A 19,693-nucleotide genomic window follows, 5' to 3' on the forward strand; every position below is an offset into this window, starting at 1 on the left:
AGTTGCTAGAATTGGTAATTAAAAAAAACAACAACAAAAAACTCAGTATTTAGGTGGCTTTTGTTCTAAAGAAAGGCAATCCTGATGAGAATAACAATGTGCCCCCAAAACAGCAGCACCCTGAAGCAGAGGAGGTGAGTTACCAGGAAGGACACTAGATTTGAAAGTAACTGGGCTAGAATTGTTAGAATTTCATAACACTTTATTAAGAAGGAAACTGCATCAACACTTCTCTGTAAACAAAGACAGATAATCAAGGGAAACACATCAGGGATTATGTAGACAGTAATGTACATTATCCTTTATATAATTAGTGTAAACTATTTAAGGAAAGTTTGATCCTTATTAAGCAATCATTTTTGCATACGATGCCTTCTCTCTATCTTTCTGTGCCTTTTTCATTTGTTTGATTTTAAGCAGTTCGGCCTGGATAGCTTCATCTCTGGGGACAATCTCCTGTGCCTTCTTAAAATCAGCCATTGCTTGATCATACCATTTTAAGTCTTTTGATCCTTATGATTTTAGGTATAGTATTTTGGTGTTTGACAGGTCCATTTCAAGAACCTCCACAAACAACTGTCAATTACCTCCTGCCAATTTGACACCTTCAGTTTACAAGCACCAATATTCGGTATAAGACTCAGAAGAGATTTAGCTACTTGGGGACTCCTTAAATGAGATAAGAGATTGGAGATTGATGCAAAAGCAAGAGGTTTATTAGTCCAGTGCACTGGGGTGGCTACATTTAGAGGAGAAGCAACCTGAGCCCTCTATCAGTACAGTTTTTATATACTTAGTAAGGGGTGGGCTATAGTGATGGTGACCAGGCATGCAAGCATTGGTGAGTTTAGTTGATTTTTTAAGTCAAATGGCTGCTGCCAATGTGAGTTATACCTCAGGTCCTATGCCTTACATTCCAGGGGCTGCTCAGATAAGACACTTCTCCCGGGAAGAAATGCTGCTTTGGCGCCTGGGCTGTATATCAAGGCCCTTGCCCTACATTCCAGGGGCTGCCCAGATAAGGTTGAAGCACTCCTTCCTGGAGGGTGTGGGACTGCAAAAGCCCTCAGTGGGAGAGGAGAGCTATAAGGAGGGTGTAAAACTGTAAAAGCCCTTAGGGTCCCTCATCAGCACACAACTCAAGGCTACAAGTTACAGTCTGGATGCATCTGCTTTCTCAATAACAACCTTTGAACTATCCAAGTACCTTAAAACCTTTACAATGTTTTAATAGCCACATCCCTGGTCTGAGACTTGACAAAAGTATTTTTAATATTTTTAAGTCTTCAGCTATTAATACAATTTTATCTACATACTTTAAATCTATATCTGCATCCTCAGAGAAATCTGGATGACTGTCACCAGAGCCATCTTTGGGGATCATTCCCAGTTATCTCCTTTTTTTCAGTTCTCCACATCCTGCAACAACACAGTTTGGCAGGTTTTTCACCACTCACTTCTTTGTTTTCAAGCACCTTTACCACACCTAGTCCTTTAATTACATGTTCAAATACTACATGCTTCTCATCTAAATAAGGAGTCGGAACTGTTGTGATAAAGAACTGAGAACCATTTGCATCGGGGCCTACATTTGTCATGCCCAGCAAACCCTCCAGATCATGATTATAATGAAAATTCTCATCTTCAAAATTTTCACCAAAAATACATTCTCCACCTGTCCCATTCTGATTTGAAAAGTCTCCATCCTAAATCATAATTTTTAGGAAATAATTTGGTGGAAAGAACATTCTTTAAAATGTAGAGGCTTCCCAGTTCTAAACTCAGTGCCTTTTTCTCCTGTACATAATGCACAAAAGTTTTTCTGCAGTTTTGAGAACAACATATACAAACAATTCTAAAATAATTTGGCTAGCTCCCTTCCCTACTAATGTACATCAAAAACCAGTGTGTTCTTGGGGTTTCGAGGCTTGGCTGCTGGGGATGGGTTAAACATCTTCACTGCAGACAGTGGGAAACAGCAGATGGGAACCTCATTGGCAAGAGGGTCTCAAAGCCACAACACCTCTCCTGGGCTGGATTTCTGCTTCTCTCTCTCTCTCTTTCTGTGTGTGAACATATGTTAGTGTGTGTATGTGTTTATGTGTTGTGTGCATGAAGATTGTGTGCATTTGCCCTCACATGTAGAAATTAGAGATCAACAACAAATTCTTTCTCGATTGGTCTTTAACTTATTGTTTTGGAAACCAAAGATAATTTTATTAGAAAACAGTGTAAAATTGAAAATAAAATAAAACAACAACAACAACAACAACAACAACAACAACAAAAGGTGACCCTGAAGTTAAAAAAGGTAGTAGGTATAGGAATGCTAAGTAGTAGAAAGAAGAAAAGGAGATGTAATATATAAAAGGGAAAGATAAGGTACACAGGAAATACTAGGCAGCCTCACATCTGATTAACAAGACTGAAAGAGAAAGAATAAAAAGGAGGAAGAAATCATCAGAGAAATATCATAAGATTATATACATTTCTTTTTATAGTCAAAGGATATGCGTCTTGAAATTAAGCCAGCTGAATGCTCAAAACATTAGATAATAAGTTTCTGTATATATATCCACATGTAAATAGCTTTAGACTCTTCATCATAAAATAACAGTAATCAGGAATAAAGAAAAGATATTGAGATTTTTTTAATAGAAAGAGAAATTTAGTATTATATAAATATAATGTTTATATAATAAATATAGTATTATATAAAGTTCTATTATACAATAGAACTCTCACGATCAGTTATACTAGATCAACCCTCCCTCCCTCTCCCACTATGCACAGGGTTGACCAGATATCCTCAGGGATTTGAGGACTCACCCCACAGTGATATCTTTAGACCTTTGGTCAAGCCCTGGTTCCAGGAGGGTTCCTACTGATGAGTGCTATATTTCTCTTATAGAACCACAGGGTTGCCAGACTGACACTGGCGTGCTGAATTTCAGTGAGCCCTCTCTGTCAGTCTGCACAACTACAACACTGCACGCAAGAAAGTATCACCTGTAAAATAAAAGATACATTTCATCTATAATTTTAGAGGTTCATATTCTAAATAGGTAAGCTGTTAATTTGGCTTCTCATGAGTGCATCAGAGAGTGTCACATCATGGTAGAAATGCTTGTTTGTGGAGAGAGAGAGAGAGAGAGAGAGAGAGAGAGAGAGAGAGAGAGAGAGAGAGAGAGAGAGAGACCTTTGAAAGCTCAAAGTCCACCCCGGGTTACATGCCTCCTCTAACAAGGACACACCTGTTAATCTTTCCCAAATTGTTTCACCAAATATGGACTAAACATCTGAGTCTATGCTAACATCCAAACTGCCACACATACATATATCACATACAAATCTAGAGCTGGCCTTGCTTGGGCCCATAAGTCAGTTTCTCTTCCAGCTTTATTTTGTCATATTCCCTCTGATCTCCAGCACGCAAGTGCAGAACCCAAAGGCAGATGAAGAGACAGCAGGGATTCTTTATTCATTTGGCACCCCAGTCAGTCCCCAGGATAGCTACCATGTAGGCAGTCTTTGTGGCAGCCTTGTCATTTTCTTCAAGGTGCTCAACACCTTTGTTCTGCAAGAGCAGTGAGTTCTTCCCACTGATGTCTCCTATCTGCCTCTGCCCCCATGGATGGGCTGAAGTCATTTATTCCCAGATTAGCCAAAGCTCTGCCTACTGCAAACATTACTTAAAGCAGTATAGCTACTCTTCTCATTGTCACTAAAGTCCTTTCTACTGGTGACAGTGAGTGGAAGGGAAGGGTCTGGTTAATATTAAACGAACTTTTCTCTGGGAACATAGTAACTATACCATTAAGAAAGCAATGTTTGTGAGACATATTACTCCATGTTGTAAGAATCTAAGTGATAAATGTGATATAATCAGAACATAAATTCTCATTATATTGTTTTGCAAGCTCTGGCTAGGACTTACCTGTGTGACTATCGTGAGTAAAGCAAACCCACAGCATCTAAAGAACTCACTACATGCTGATATTTAGAGTCATGATGAACTATACAAGCAGAATCTGATAAGTAGTATTATAAAAACAATACGTGTTTTTATATTTTATTACAAAAACATAAATATATGTCTGTCTTTAGTAACCATATGTTCCCAAGAACGTGCCATTACAAACATTTTTTTTCTTTTGTTGTAGAAGTATAAGATTATCCATAAAATGGTGCAGTTACCAACCAAGATTGTGGTCAGACACTATGAAGAATTTTCATATATTCATAAAATAATAAATACTATGATCTCATCTTTATTCATTATTTTAAATTGTTTTCAGCAAAATACTTTGTCCCGATATAGAATCATGAGTAATATAATGATTTTATATTTGAAATTTTAAAAAATAATTTATTCTTCAAAACAAGATTTTGCTATGTGCACTAAGATTGCCTCAAATTCCTCATACTCAAACCTTCTTCTCTTAAGTGTCATGGTCACAGATGATCACTCTGGGCCATGGCCGGTGCCTTATAATACTATTCTAATCAAATAATTTGTTCAGAAAGAAAACTTAAAATTTGTCCAAGATTCCAAGCACATTGGAATAGCCCTGTTTATGGGAAATAGACAATGTACCCAGTCCATGAAGTAATTCCAGAGAAAGAACTCTTAACATTCAAAAAATGTGAATTTAACATAGAAAATTAAGAGTCAAATCCAAGGGTAAAAAAATCAACACAAATATAGAAGTTAACTAATATAGGTCAAAAAAGAATGGAGAATTCCTCACAGAGGGATCCCTTAATAAATAGTATGTATAGTTTAAACCTTTGAAAGGAACAAATGACAATTTCAAAATTATAATAAAACATAGAGAGTCATAAATGTATGGAAAAACAGAAGTTCATTTGAGAAAAACAATATAATTATTGCCTTTCATTTGTCTTGTAACTTGCATGTATGTAACTATCTTGGGTAAATACTGGTTATTAATGTTAAGCTCCTGTATGGAAAATCATTTGATAATTAAGGTTATACAAAAGAATTTTATGTCATTGACTTTAAAATCACAGAGGTAAAGATTTAAATGACAGAAATAGGGGGAAGGGAAATGTAAGGAAGATTTTGAGGGCTCATAGAAGAGAAACTCAAGAGACACTTTAGTGATGGATAGGCTGAAGTATAAAGAGAAAGATAGAATGCTAGTAGCCTTGTGTTTAATGTGTGGACTGGATTGTGAACGATAGTGACTATTTCTGGTTGTCAACTTGACTATATCTGGAATGAACCACAATCCAGAAGTGGAAGGCTCAACTGTGATCCTGAACTTGAGGCTGGGAGATACAAGTTTCTGACCTGGATCTTGCCATGGAGATCTTGAGGCATAGAGGCTGTGAATTCCAGGACACCAAGGCAAGGAGATCTCTGAGCGCAAGGTCATCTGGGACAAAGCAAGTCCCAGATTCAGGTGTGGTGGTACATATTCTGTTGGAGACCTATGTAAGGATATTGGAAGAAGGAAGGCTCTCTCTCTCTCTCTCTCTCTCTCTCTCTCTCTCTCTCTCTCTCTCTCTCTCTCTCTCTCTCTCTCTCTCTCTCTGCCTGCTTGCCTTGTGGGACTGAGCAACTGCTAGATCCTTGGACTTCTATTCACAGCTGCTGCTGACCATTGTTGGGGATGACTCTAGAGAATCCTGACTAATACATGAACCAACAATAAATTTCAAAATAGGGTTATATATATTTTGAAGTTATACCATAAAGGCACTAAACATAACAATGACTACTCTGGGAGGGTATAGGGCAATAGGTTCAATGAACCTATTAGCCTGTGCTAATACTAAATGGCAGATGCCAGATAACAAATAATACTGGATTCATCAAGACATCATCTTTCGTTGGATTTGAGAGGCAGTTGGGTGAGAAACTTGCTTTTTATTAAAAATATTTTATTTCAAGCCTATTTTTTTACTGGCATTTCTTTATTAAAAATTAAATTCTAAGTTTTAGAAAGTCTCAAACTATGTCTGGGCAGGATGATTTTGAAGGTTCCCTTTGTGTCTGAAACCCACACAAACTGCTCCTGAAGCTTACCTCACTCTACAGGAAATCTGGAACTTCATCTTCCAGATGTCTATCCAAGCTATTATCTGATCAGAAAAACATTATTTTAATAAATGTCAAGTTTTCACTCTTGACCTTATTTTATCTTCTCAACATCTCTTCCTAAGTAATTATTTCAATCATCAGGATCATACAGGTGAGATTAATTGTCTTGGATGGCATGGGCTTCAGATGACTACAATGCATTTGAGCACATGGACTTATCTGGTCCTTTTCCCTTCACAAAGGTGTGGGGTCACCTCAGAAAAGGGAGAAAAGATACTTCTGGAAATTCACTGCCCTGTTATAGGCTAGCACTTTGGGGAATCTGTTGGAGGTTAGGAACTGGTGGCTGCCTTGTGCACTGGAGGTCAGGAATACTAATTGCCTGAAAAAACTTAACAAGGCCCCAATTAAAAGACCCAATTAGAAGCCTTCCATCTGGAGCCCAACAGCCCAGTTTGTCTCCTTTTTGGATATCTTTTGCAAGTTCCATATCATGGTGAATCACTCTTGCCTTTTTCATTCTTACTACAGGGAGGGGAATGCTTCTAGTAAAATGGCTTTGAGGAGTGGAAAACCTAAGGAATGTTCTTGATGGGATGCCACTTCAGCCTCTCTGAGAAAAAGGTATCTGCCTTTCCAGGGAGTGCTGGCTCACACAGGCTGCTGACAATGAATTTAGTTTTGGTACATAGGGCTGCAGAACTTTTAATGAAAGTGTTTCCCAATAATAAAACTCTTGACTTGTAGAAACTCCACAGGACACCGGAAAAAGCTTATGTAAATTCCTGATGAAAATATTGCCTATTGAAAGTGACTTTGCCAAACTGAACATTGCAATCTTAGAAAACCTTTTGGCCTTCTTGCTCCCCATCTTCTTCTTTCTTCCACTGTAAGTGTCCTCAGTTTCCCTCCCCCATGTCATCCATCCAGGCACAGGATTTTCCTCTAGTTGGGAGAGAATAGCATTGCCTCTTTAGGTCTCATTTTCTTTCCTCATCCTTTCCAAGTCACACTTAGGAGCTAAGTTGAGTAGACAACACCATTTGCTATGCATTGATTCATTTTTTCCCTCAGTATTTCACTTGTACTTTTCAAGAGGTTTTCCTGATAGTGTCTATACAGCAGACAAAGTGCTGGTTGGACCCAGTGGCAGATAAACTGATGTCATGGCTACTTTGGGACAAATGACCCAGAGGTCTTCAAATCTTCTTGTGAAGGTTATACTTCATGCCTTTCACACAAGCGAGACCTACATGGCATGCTATAGTCCTGTGGTTCTACTGTGTAAATCTGGGATGCTTTTTCTTAGCTCCCTTCCTATTTATTAATGTAATATTTTATTTTTGCCTCAGTTTTATAGTAAGGTCTCACTGATCTCAGTAAGGTTCGCTTTATCACAATTATATTATCCACTGAAATAACAGCAGTATTGCTAGAAATCACTCCTCATGCCATCCCCCAAAAGAACATAAGGTCTCTTTGATATGCAAATTTATATTTTTCATTCACATTTTAAAACTACTCAAATGAGACATAATTAGAATACTCAAATTAAAGACTCAAATTCAAGCAGGGAAAACAAGAAGTAAAAAGAAGCAAAGTAAGTATTAAGAAAATATTAACTATCATAAATCTCTGAGAATACATTTCACTTTGACTTGTATTTTGAATGAAAAGCAAACTGTCAATTGGGCTTTTTCCTCATCCTCCTTCCCATAATTAGATCCACAAGCTTAGCCCAAATTCCTTGAATAGATACACAATAAACTATACCATCATTTTTGTCCTATTTAACTTATGACTAATCTTAAATAATTAAGAGACTCTGGTAGCTGAATATATACAGAAGCAAACTTCTCAAATAAAGTCATTTCTGCCTGAAACCCAAATACCGAATCCCACAGAAATGTGAGTTGCCTATTTTAATAGCTGCTGATGAAAGATATAAGAGAATCCTCTAGAATCCTGTGGTCTATAATGGAGTTAAGAACAGGGTTCTTCAGATCTGGATAGCATGGTCACCATTGCAGGGGAGTGAAAGACCTTCTTGGGCACAATTAAATGCTTTTTTTAAAAAACTAAATGCTTAAATGATAACTTTTAGCTATCAATATCAGAAAATTCTTCCATATGGACTCTTATCTTGAAAATTTTGGAAACACAACCCAGAAACCATTTTTCTGCTGCTCTCTGTGATACCCACATTGCAAACATTTCTCATCTCCTCCAGACAGTTTTTTTTAAAAAAATATATATATACAGCAGGGCTGCCCCCAAAGCCTATCATTTTACCAACACTTAAAAATATTTTCTCAACATTCTCAGCCAGTGCTCAAAATTGGCCTGATATATTTAGAACCTCCTTTGTGGAATAACAAGATTATTTTTATCATTTTCCGATTCTCAAAAGCCCAACCTGTCACCAAAGAACTTCTAAAAATACCAGGATGATAATGATCTCCTTCGTCATTCCCCTCCTTGCTTATGGCTTCCTTAGGAAAGTTGGAGTTTTATTTATTTTCTGAGAGGTCTCTCCTATGACACACTTCATTGTTTCAAGAACATCTAGGGTAGATGTTAGCAACATCCTAGGAAGGTGGTTCATTTTGTTTCCACCTTTACAGCAAGTATTTTTTTTTTTTTTTTTTTTTTTTTTTGAGTCACACCTTTGAGTTGCCAGTATGTTGTGATGGAGCCTGGAAAACAAATGCTGAGAAGAATAATCCTGTTCTTTTTCTAAATAACTCAGCAGTGAATACTTACTATGTACTAGAAATAAAAGAACGAACACAGTGCTCTTTGCCATCAGGTATTGTATTGCATACTAATACATCAGGAAGGGAAAGCGATCTCACACTGTAACTGGGGTTGTAAAACATTGCTATTTGTATAAGCATACAAGAACTAGCAAGCGCGCGCTTGTATTAGGAAATGATTCTGTAGGTAAAGGCACTTGCAGTCAAGCTTGACTGAATTGAACTTCAAGGATCCAGAGTGGAAGGAAAGAAATGATTTCCCACAGGCATTTTCTGATCCAAGCTGGATCTGATCGTAAAGCCTCCTTCCTAAGGACTAAGATTCATGAAAACCAGAAAGTGGCATTGAAGCTTCCAAATTAGGAAGCAACCAATAGTTTTACCCACGTAGGACTGTTGTCTATGTGTCTATGACTCATAACAACCAGCATGGCACAATGACCTTAAGATCATAGTAGTGTCATGCATAACTTGGCACTGGCCAACAGCTCTCTAATTAGATGTAGGACCTGGTTGACAAGGAAAAAAAAGTCTCACCAGGTACTGGAAACCCAGCAAACTACCCAAGGCCACAGAAGTCATGTATCTTGGAGAACCTATATCTGTCACTTACTAAACCAAAATAATCCCTAGCATTTGTCATTATACACAAAAGTATATCCCTTCTCATCAGGGAGACTTATCTTTGCAACAGATGGAGACAATTACAAAAAGCACAAGCAATCAAAGCACAGAGCTATGGAGCCCAGTTCCAGTGAATACATCTATAACACAACACCTGCACCGAAGGTTCAGGGATCAGGCAGAAGGGACAAGAGTAGATTATGTGAGCCAGAGGATCTGGAAGATTGCTGGGAGATTGTGTCTCTTACCAACATGGCTGCCTAAACCTGAGCTGAAGAATACCAACACCTATAAATAGACTAACATGGACACCCCCAAACAGTGAGCTACAGGTAAGTACAGAATGCCAAGAGTAGGAGAAATAGCCTTTGCCAGGGAAGAGTCCACCAACTGATTATCCAATTCAAATAATTACTCTTGAAAACATATACATACTATATATGGACTGGTCAGATTATATTTGTGTATTTAAAAATACAAACACACACACACACACACACACACATGCAACAACCGTTTTTTAAAAAGAGGTCATGAGAGCAGAAGGGGCAGATGGAAAAAGGAAGGAAATGGGGGTAATCATATAATTATATTATATAATTTCAAAAAATTATATACAATTGTCTTCTGACAGGCTTTGATCCAGGCAGGGCACATTTACCCAATGTAGGGGAATGCCAAGGCACTGAGGTGGAGAGGGTGATTAGGAGCAAGTGCACCTTCATGAATACAAGGGGTGGGGATGGTGGGGGGGAGGGGATAATGTTTCAAATGTACATACAGAGAGTATCTAATAAAAAAAGTAAGAATTATAAAAAAAATTGTCTTCTGACTTCCATGTGAGCTCTATGGCACACATACATGTACATATACAAACATATTAAACAAATAAGTGGAATGAAAACTATAAGGGAAGGAGCTAGAGAGATGTCGCAGCAGACCCAGGTTTGGTTTCAACTACCGATTGGATATTTACAACTGTCTCCAATTCCTAGGGATCTAATACCTTCTTTGACCTCTGGGGACACTAGACACAAATAGAATGTATATACATTTATGCAGACAAATTAATTGTAGACATAAAAATTTTAAATAAATAAATTGTTAAAAGTGTGGCCACCAAATACTATTTTCCTAAATAAATTGGGAAGGAAATATAGTGGGAAAGTAAATTATATTTTAGTTAGATTCTGGCACTTTCTGGTTGTTCAGAGATGAAGTTGTGTATTACTCTTTGTGTATCTTAGTTTGGGAGAAAAAGGAGGCTTATTTTAGAGAGTTGTTGGAAGCATCTGCTCCTTGAGTAGAATTTAGAATATGTTCTTGAGAGTAGGTTCTTCAACATTTATTCTTGGCTGTTGGTTTTGATGAGTCTTTTTCAGTCATGCATATATAGAAATGCCTACTTATTCGCCCTGCTGGAACCCTGAATAGAAAGTGTCCTGACTGTAGATGCATCAAATGGAGAATGCCCATTACTCTAACAATGGCGTTCTGTCTTTCCATAGTGTAAGGTTCAATCATTATAGAGCCAACTATCAAACTGTCTATTGCTTTGACAACCATTTTCCTTCATTTTGAATATCCACTGTGTACAAAACAAAAGATGACATATACATGAAAAGGAAAGACAGCTCTTGTTCTGCTGGCAGGAGATGGACTAGAGAGATAAGTATAGAAGGATCACAGGGCAGGATAGTGGACTCCTGAACTTTATGTATAAGATATATATGAATACATATATATTCATATATGTATGACTACACCTAGGGGACATGGAATCACTCTGAGCATCCTCACAAATATATAGAGAGATTCCCTGGGCACTCTGAAGATTTTGCACGCATACCTGAAAGAAATGAACTAGCAGTAAGGTGCAATTTGTTTAAGCCAAACAAATGTTGAATTGTAGCAGATGTTCTTCAACAGAGGAGTGGATACAGAAATTGTGTTACACTTACAACGGAGTACTACTAGCTATTAACAACAATGACTTCCTGAAATTTCTAGGCAAATGGGTAGAAGTTGAAGCTATTATCCTGATTTAAATTTGCACTTCCCTGATGACTAAGGATATTGAACATTTCTTTAGGTACTTCTCAACCATTAGATATTCCTCTGTTAAGAATTCTTTGTTTAGCTCTGTCCTGCATATTTTAAATAGGGTTATTTGATTCGCTGGAGTCTAACTTCTTTAGTTCTTTGTATATATTAGACCTCTATCAGATGCAGGATTGGCAAAGATCTTTTCTCATTCCGTTAGCTGCTGCTTTTCCTTTTGACAGTGTCCTTTGCCTTACAGAAGCTTTGCAATTTTATGAGGTCTTACTGGCAATTGTTGATCTTGGAACATATGCCATTGTTGTTCTGTTAAAAAAAAAAAATTCCCCTGTGTCCATTTGTTCGAGGCTCTTCTCCACATTTTTTTTTTCTATTAGTTTGAGTGTATCTGGTTTTATGTGGAGGTCTTTGATCTAGCTGGACTTGATCTTTGTTCAGGGCGATAAGCATGGATCAATTTGCATTCTTCTACATGCTGACTGCCAGTTGAACCAGCACCATTTGTTGAAAATGTTATCTTTTTTCCTAGTGGATGGTTTTAGCTCCTTTGTCAAAGATCAAGTGACCATAGGTGTATGGGTTTATTGCTGGGTCTTCAATTATATTCCATTGATCAACCTGCCTGTCTCTGTACCAATACCATACAATTCTTTTATCACTCTTGCTCTGTAATAACAGCTTTAGTTTGGGGATCATGATTGCCCTTGAAGTTCCTCTATTGTTGAGAATAGTTTTTGATATCCTGTTTTTTGTTTGTTTGTTTTGTTTTGTTTTTGTTATTCCAATTGAATTTTCAAATTACTTTTTAACTTTGTGAAGAATTGAGTTGGAATTTTTGTGGGGATTGCATTGAATCTGTAGATTGATTTTGGCAAGGTGGCCATTTTTACTATATTAATCCTTTCCATCTTTGAGCATGGGAGATTGTTCCGTCTTCTGAGATTTTTTTCAATTTCTTTCCTCAGACTTGAAGTTCTTGTCACACAGATATTTCACTTGCTCGCTTAGAGTCACACTAAGGTATTTTATATTGCCTGTGGTGGTGTTTCCCTAATTTAATTCTCAGCCCTTAGATCCTTTGAGTAGAAGAAGGCTAATGATTTATTTGAGTTAATTTTCTATCCACTCATTTTGCTGAAGCTGTTTATCAGGCTTAGGAGTTCTCTGGTGGAATTTTTTGGGTCACTTAAGTATACTATAATGTCACCTCGAAATAATGATATTTTGAATTCTTCCTTTTCATTTTGTATCCCTTTGACCTCTTTTTGTTGTCTAATTGCTCTGCCTAGTAATTTACATGCTATATTTAATAGGTACAGAGACAATGGGCATCATGGTTTAGTCACTGATTATAGTGGATTGCTTCAAGTTTCTCTCCATTTAGTTTGAACTTGGCTACTGGTTTGCTGTATATTGCTTTAGTTGTGAGCCTTGTATTCCTGATCTTTCTGAGTCTTTTCACAATGAAAGTGTGCTGAATTTTGTCAAATTCTTTCTCAGCATCTAATGAGATGATCATGTGGTTTTTTTCCTTTGAGTTTGTTTATATATATTACATCAATGGATTTCTGTACATCGAACCACCCCTGCATCCCTGAGATGAAGCCTACTTGATTATGATGAACTATCATTTTGATGTGTTCTTGGATTTTGTTTGCAATTTTTTTTTTTTGGTTTGCAAGATTTGATTATTTTTGCATCAATATTTATAAGGGAAATTGACCTGTAGTTTTCTTTTGTTGTTGTGTCTTTATGTGGCTTAGGTATAATTGTGGCTTCATAGAAGGAGTTGGTTATTGTTTCTTCTGTTTCTATTTTGTGGAATAGTTTGGAGAGTATTGTTATTAAGTCTTCTATGTAGGTCTGATAGAGTTCTGCACTAAACCCATCTGGTCCTGGGCTTGTTTTAGTTGGGAGTCTTTTGATGACTTCTATTTCTTCATGGGTTATGGGACTGTTTAGGTGGTTTATCTGATCCTGATTTAACATTGGTGCCTAGTATCTGTCTAGAAAACTGTCCATTTCATCCAGATTTTTCAGTTTTGTTGAGTATAGGTTTCTGTAGTAAGGATCTGATGATTTTTTAAAATTTCTTCAGTTTCTGTTGTTATATTTCCCTTTTCATTTTGAACTTTGTTGATTTGAATACTGACACTGGGCCCTCTGGTTAGTTTGGCTAAGTGTATATTTATCTTGCTGATTTTCTCAAAGAACCAGTTTCTGGTTTTGTTGAGTCTTTGTATAGTTCTTTTTGTTTCTACTTGGTTGATTTTAGCCCTGAGTTTTATTATTTTGTTGTCTGTTTTTCCTGGGAGCATTTGCTTCTTTTTGTTCTAGAGATTTCAGGTATGCTGTCAGAGTGTATGCTCTCTCCAGTTTCTTTTTGGAGGCATTCAGAGCTATGAGTTTTCCTCTTAGCACTGCTTTCATTTTGTCTCATAAGTTTAGGTATTTTGTGCCTTTATTTTCATTAAATTCTAAAAAGTCTTTGATTTTTTTCTTTATTTCTATTCTGACCAAGTTTTTATTGAGCAGAGCATTGTTCAGCTTCCATGTGTATGTGGGCTTTCTGTTGTTTTTCTTGATATTGAAGACCAGTTTTAGTCAATGGTGATCTGAAAGAATGTATGGGATTATGTCAATGTTCTTGTATCTGTTGAAGCCTGTTTTGTGACTGATTATATGATGAATTTTGGTGAAGGTACCATGGGTGCTGAGAAGAAGGTGTATTCTTTCATTTTAGGATGAAATGTTCTATAGATATCCGTTAAATCCATTTGCTTCATAACTTCTCTCAGTTTCTCCATGTCTTTGTTTAGTTTCTATTTCCATGATCTGTCCATCAATGAGAGTGTAGCTTTGAAGTCTCCCACTTCAACTCCATCGAAAACTTAGTTGATTGCTATGGCCTTTAGTTCATGGGCTCTAGGTGTCCCGAGCAAAGCATCAAATAAACCTAACACAGAACCATAACCTTACTTAAAATATAATGGCATTTGCTTGTAGGAATTGGAATGTACATTATGACATCGTGTCTTAATGCCAAAAGGTTACATGTGCCTTAGTAAGGCTTCTGTGCAGATGAGCCTCAGTGAAACTTGCCAAACAGCCATTTGTTTATTCTAGTAGCGAACACAAACCATCAAAATAAACAGAAGGTTGCATAGAATTGTATATCTAGAGAACAGTAAGTGGGTGACAAAAGGTGCAACAAAAACAAAACAAAACAAACAACCAGACAGACAGACAGACAGACAACATCTAGAACCCTGGATAATCCCAGCCAAAAAATTTCCAGGATCAGAGATGCAGAGATGGGGTAGGGGTGTTGCAGAGTTTGCCTTTCATATTACTGTCATAGTGACTTCCTGTTTTTCTGCTCCCAGGTGATAGAGTTCTCTACTTCTGAATTCATGGCTCCCTTGAACAAAAACAAAAGTTAAGACCTGTCTCTAAGGAAGCTATTATTGTTTTATTTCCCTTTAAGCAAAGTGCAACACTTAATTACCTGTTTGAAGATACATAATTGCTTCACTGTTTACAAGAAAACTAATTTGCTTTATTAAAACTGGAAAGACTAGAATAACCAGTTATTTAGATGCAAACTCTATTAGTTCAAGATGAGAAGAGTTCTTATACTTTTCTCAGAATCATCTACTTTTTTGGTACATCATGTTGATTATTTAAGTATGAAATTCATCATTTTTAATATTTTAAAATATTTCCTTTCTTTCTTTAATGTATATGAGTACACTGTAGCTGTCTTCAGACACACCAGAAGAAGGCATCAGATTCCATTACAGATGGTTGTTAGACACCATGTGGTTGCTGGGAATTGAACTCAGGACCTCTAAGCCATCTCTCCAGCCCTATTTTTAGTTTTTCAATGGAAGAAAGATATACATGAGAAAAATGATCTAGTCAAGTGCACAGTCTTGTATGCCAAAAACACCCATACCAACAACACTTAGCCCCAAAACAGAAAGTCACCAGAAGTCTCCCTCCTGTCACCTTCCCCAGTCATTCTTTCTCTGGGGTAACTATTCTCTGTTCTTATAATATTGCAAATACATTTTGCTGTATGTATCTTATGCCACTAAAATAATGCAGCTTTATGTCTGTTTCCTTTCCACTGTGTTTGTGAAAACTAGCATAGTGTGGCACGTAACTTCAGATCTTTCCCCACACTGTGCAGTTCCCAGGAAGAAGAACATACCATAGTGTACCCACTTTCATGTATAGGATACCCTATAACTTCCATCTGAAAGGAGCTATTTCAAATGTCCACAATGTACTTCTTTATACATGACTTTGGTAGATGCAAAACACATAATTTTAATCACCCCTGACCTGAGAACAGACAACAGTAGATATTTCCTTGTTTCCTAGGTCCCACCTTAGGAAGCTCATTAAGAAAATTTGTCTTGAAAGTATTTTTAGAAATCCACTGGGGGGAAAAAGAATTAAAAGGGAAAATAAGATTATTTGACATTCATATAATTTCATCACAATATATTGGCAATTTCCCCCCAAAATCAAGAGGCAACAACTAGCTTCCACACAACTCTGCTTCCCATAGCTGACAGGTTGCACATTCTCTCCAGCCCCCTCCTGCTACCTCCTGACAATGGCTTGCAATCACCCTAGCCATGTATAGTCTCAGTTCCTATGGAATTCCCCTTCTCCCCTCAAAAGTACTTTTTCCAAGACTATTTTAAGTCTGAGACTAGCTCTGTCAAACAACAGGTTCCCCCGGGTAGGAGCAAGGATTAAAAGAAAAGAGAGACAGTTAGACAAAATTATAACTTCAGCCAGTTCTGAGGCTGAAGTGAAGTCTCTTTTATTCAGTCTTCTTTCAGACCACTTTAATTACATGCAGAAAGACAACATCAGTTCTGAGTCAAGGAACAAGCAAGTCAATAATCAAAAATCCTATAAACATCTTTCTGGGGGCTAGGTGGGGAGACCAGAGAAAAAAGGGGGTTCCAAGAGACAAAGAGACTGCCACACCTACATCCCGCTGAGCTACAAAAGTAAAAGTTCTGCCCTCAGCTTCAGTTGTAAATGTTCTTAAGCTGGGCCAATTTCCTGAGCTTAGAACCAGAGTCAGATTTCTGCCTTGACTAACTTCTAGTTGTCCTGGTGATGTCAAAATTCCCGCCCACCAACTGTCCAGTAGTGCCAAAAAAAAAAAAAAAAAAAAAAAAAAAAAAAAAGCTCTGCACAATTTTACCCTTTAAATTTCTTTGGTAACTTGAAAACTAAACTGTGCAGATACTTCTGTCCAGGTGCCTTCTTCAAAAGGCCACTGAGAGCTGCAACAGAAAAACAATGAGCATTCGAGTTCTTCACAGATCCCCAGACTGTGGTGTGGTGGCAAGAGATGAAGGGAGTGATTGAAACATGGTCTTAGACAGGCATAACATGGCTGTCTGACAGATGGTGTGTGGCAGGTTAGACTGGGTTGGGGATGGCTGGGGCTCTCCTGTCTGCTGCTTTTGGAATACGTTTTCTCAGGAGAACCTGTACTTCAGATGAGAGATGTATTGGCAGTGGAGACACAGCCAAATGAGTGTTCTTTTCCTGGTCCCAGATGCAGTTCAGGAGATACTTGCCCTACCTGGTTCTTGTGAGGTGGTGGTGGTGGTGGTGACTTTGTGTTCCATGTGAACACTGTGACAGTGCATGGACACGTGGGTGCACAGACACAGCTAACCAAACAAACAAATGTAATAAAAAAGAACAGCATCTCTTTCGATGTCCTTCAGGAAAGAAGAGGTCTGACAGGAGCCCCGGATCCTCAAAACCTTTTCTCATGTTCTGGACCTGTGACCCTATGAGAAATGGAGACATTCAAACTGCTAATAGCCAGATTGCCCGGTTTCTGCTCACCAGGAAGCAGTTCTTTATCTACTGGCCTCAGACAGAGACTCATTCCTGGAAGAATGCATGTATCTTTCTTTGAGAACCCTGTTCCCACCTCCGTTAACTCACTGTAGCCAATAGGCCTTGAGCTTGAACCAGAACCTGAGCAGATTCAGCATGGTTTGAGATGGGCTTTAACACTTTAGTGGTGTTCTTTCCGCAGTCAGAGAAGGACAGAAGTAGAAAGCTGTCAGAAAGAATACCTCCTCCAGTCTCCTATCACACGCAACCCTGGGAGATTAATGGCTGAGATACAGTCCTTCCCATCTCACTTCCCCATCTAGTTTTCTTTGGTGTGAAAGGTAATGTGTTTAGCAACTGGGGGCAGAACTCCAGATCAAGCCCCATGGTGGTTTAGAATTCAGACTCTGCCATTTACTAGCTATGATTTTGTATAGCTACTAAAGCTCTTTGAGACTCTTTTCTTTATTTATAAGATGAGGATAATAATAGCATTTACCTCCTGGAGGGGCTGAACTAATGAACACATTAATATAGTAAAGGCCACTTAATAACTGTGCCCATAATGTGACGGCTATGTTAGTATAGGAAAGGGGCTGAAGAATAGGATAAAGAAAGGCAATGTGGTTGTATTCAGAGCCCCTGAAAGACTGAAGCTAATTCCAGATAGTGAGGCTACTACTTATACCAATTAACCATCCACACCCGTGATAGTGTTCTTTGTCGAGAGCTGGCTTTGATATAACAGGGTTAAACCAAGGTAGTCACCGAAGGGGTCCGGTGCCAGCCGTTGCAACGCCAAAAGCTTCTGACTTTTGGCCATCTAACTCTTTCTTGCTATTTTTGGGCCAAAAGTTGTTGGCTTCTAGCAATTTAACTCTTTCTTTCTCTGTGGTCAAAAGCTGGTGGCTTCTGACAATTTCATTTCCACTGATAGCAGCAGGGAATGAAGGAAAAAGGCTTAGTTTCTCTGCTCTTTTCTCTTTGGCTCAAGGGCTCCTCAGTGACCAGGTGAGAAGCTCAGAGTTGTTAACTTCTTGTGAGCTAGATTAGAGAGAAAAGAAAAGGAAGAAAGTCAGGTACAGACATACACAAACACACACACACATACGCAAACACACACACACATACACAAACACACACACACACATACACAAACACACACACACACACACACACACACACACACACATACACACACTGGTTAGGCCCAACCATCTGTTTCATCATATTCACAAGTGCACATACATACTTACACACACACACACACACACACACACACACACACACACACACCTACATAGGTATGTATGCACATATATATAGACAGACAGGCATCTATATATTCAGTGGATGGAGCAGAGCTCCAACAGCCACACTTTATTTTTTTTCTCTCAGCCTTTTTATACCTTCTTAGACAAAAGTTCTTTATAAAATTGCATCATTTATGAATAATTTATGTGTAATTTATGAATGCTCCTTGTATTCTCTATTATGTAGCCTTTATTTATTACTCTATTCTTGATTCTAACTTTATTACATCTTTTTGACAAAACAACTGAAACCATCTCTTCCTTAAACTTTCTTTCTAACCCTATTTGAATCAAATCAGAAATGCTATAAAGTCATCAATTCATCTAAACAGAGTTCATTTTCATGTTGAGCTACAGGGAATAGTTGCCCAAAAGGTTAGGTTAATGCCCAGGAATCATTAGATTATGTCATAATGGCAGGAAAGATATATTAGTAAAGAGAAACAATCTAGGACAAAGTCTCCAGAATATACCCATTGTGGCCATGCAAAATGGTGGACCATCTCCAGGAAACTCAGTTGATTGCCATAGTCTTTACTAGATGGCTTCTGTCTACTCTCGAATCACCAAGAACTATAAGAAGACACAGAACATTACTATCGCCATTGCTGTATAAGTTCTTTGCACCTGGTTGGCAAGTTGGCCTGTGATTATTGTGAGGTCAATAATCAAGGATTATTTCTTAAAATATTGGAGAGAAAACCATATCAAGAAGAAAGTCGGATGGACTGACTTCTCTTACGTATCAAATTACTTAAAAAGGAAGCATACAGAAAGCAGGAAGTGAGTACAAGGAAGCAAACCGTCAGGGTCTTTTTCAATTATGAGCCAGGCCTGCCCTTACTCCACAAGTGTTTTTCATGAAAAAGTGACTAAGTTCTGTATCCTTCCTTATAGCACAATGCTAATATATCACCATTGCTTAAAAACGTGATTAAATAGATGGATAAATGATGCATTATATGTGCATATATGTGTGTTTG

At 37.8% G+C, this 19,693-nt stretch overlaps 1 pseudogene across 1 annotated transcript; it reads right to left on the reverse strand.

Moving 5' to 3' along the window:
* Window positions 1-345: 345 nt before the first annotated feature.
* LOC308430310 (peptidyl-prolyl cis-trans isomerase D-like) lies at window positions 346-17,198 on the reverse strand (annotated as a pseudogene). The gene is made up of 3 exons: window positions 17,132-17,198; window positions 1,157-1,882; window positions 346-666 (listed from the first exon to the last, which is right to left on the reverse strand). The product of its transcript is annotated as a peptidyl-prolyl cis-trans isomerase D-like (transcript).
* Window positions 17,199-19,693: the final 2,495 nt, after the last annotated feature.

This window comes from Micromys minutus, assembly GCF_963924665.1.
Source record: "Micromys minutus genome assembly, chromosome: 15".
Taxonomy (NCBI): Eukaryota; Metazoa; Chordata; class Mammalia; order Rodentia; family Muridae; genus Micromys; species Micromys minutus.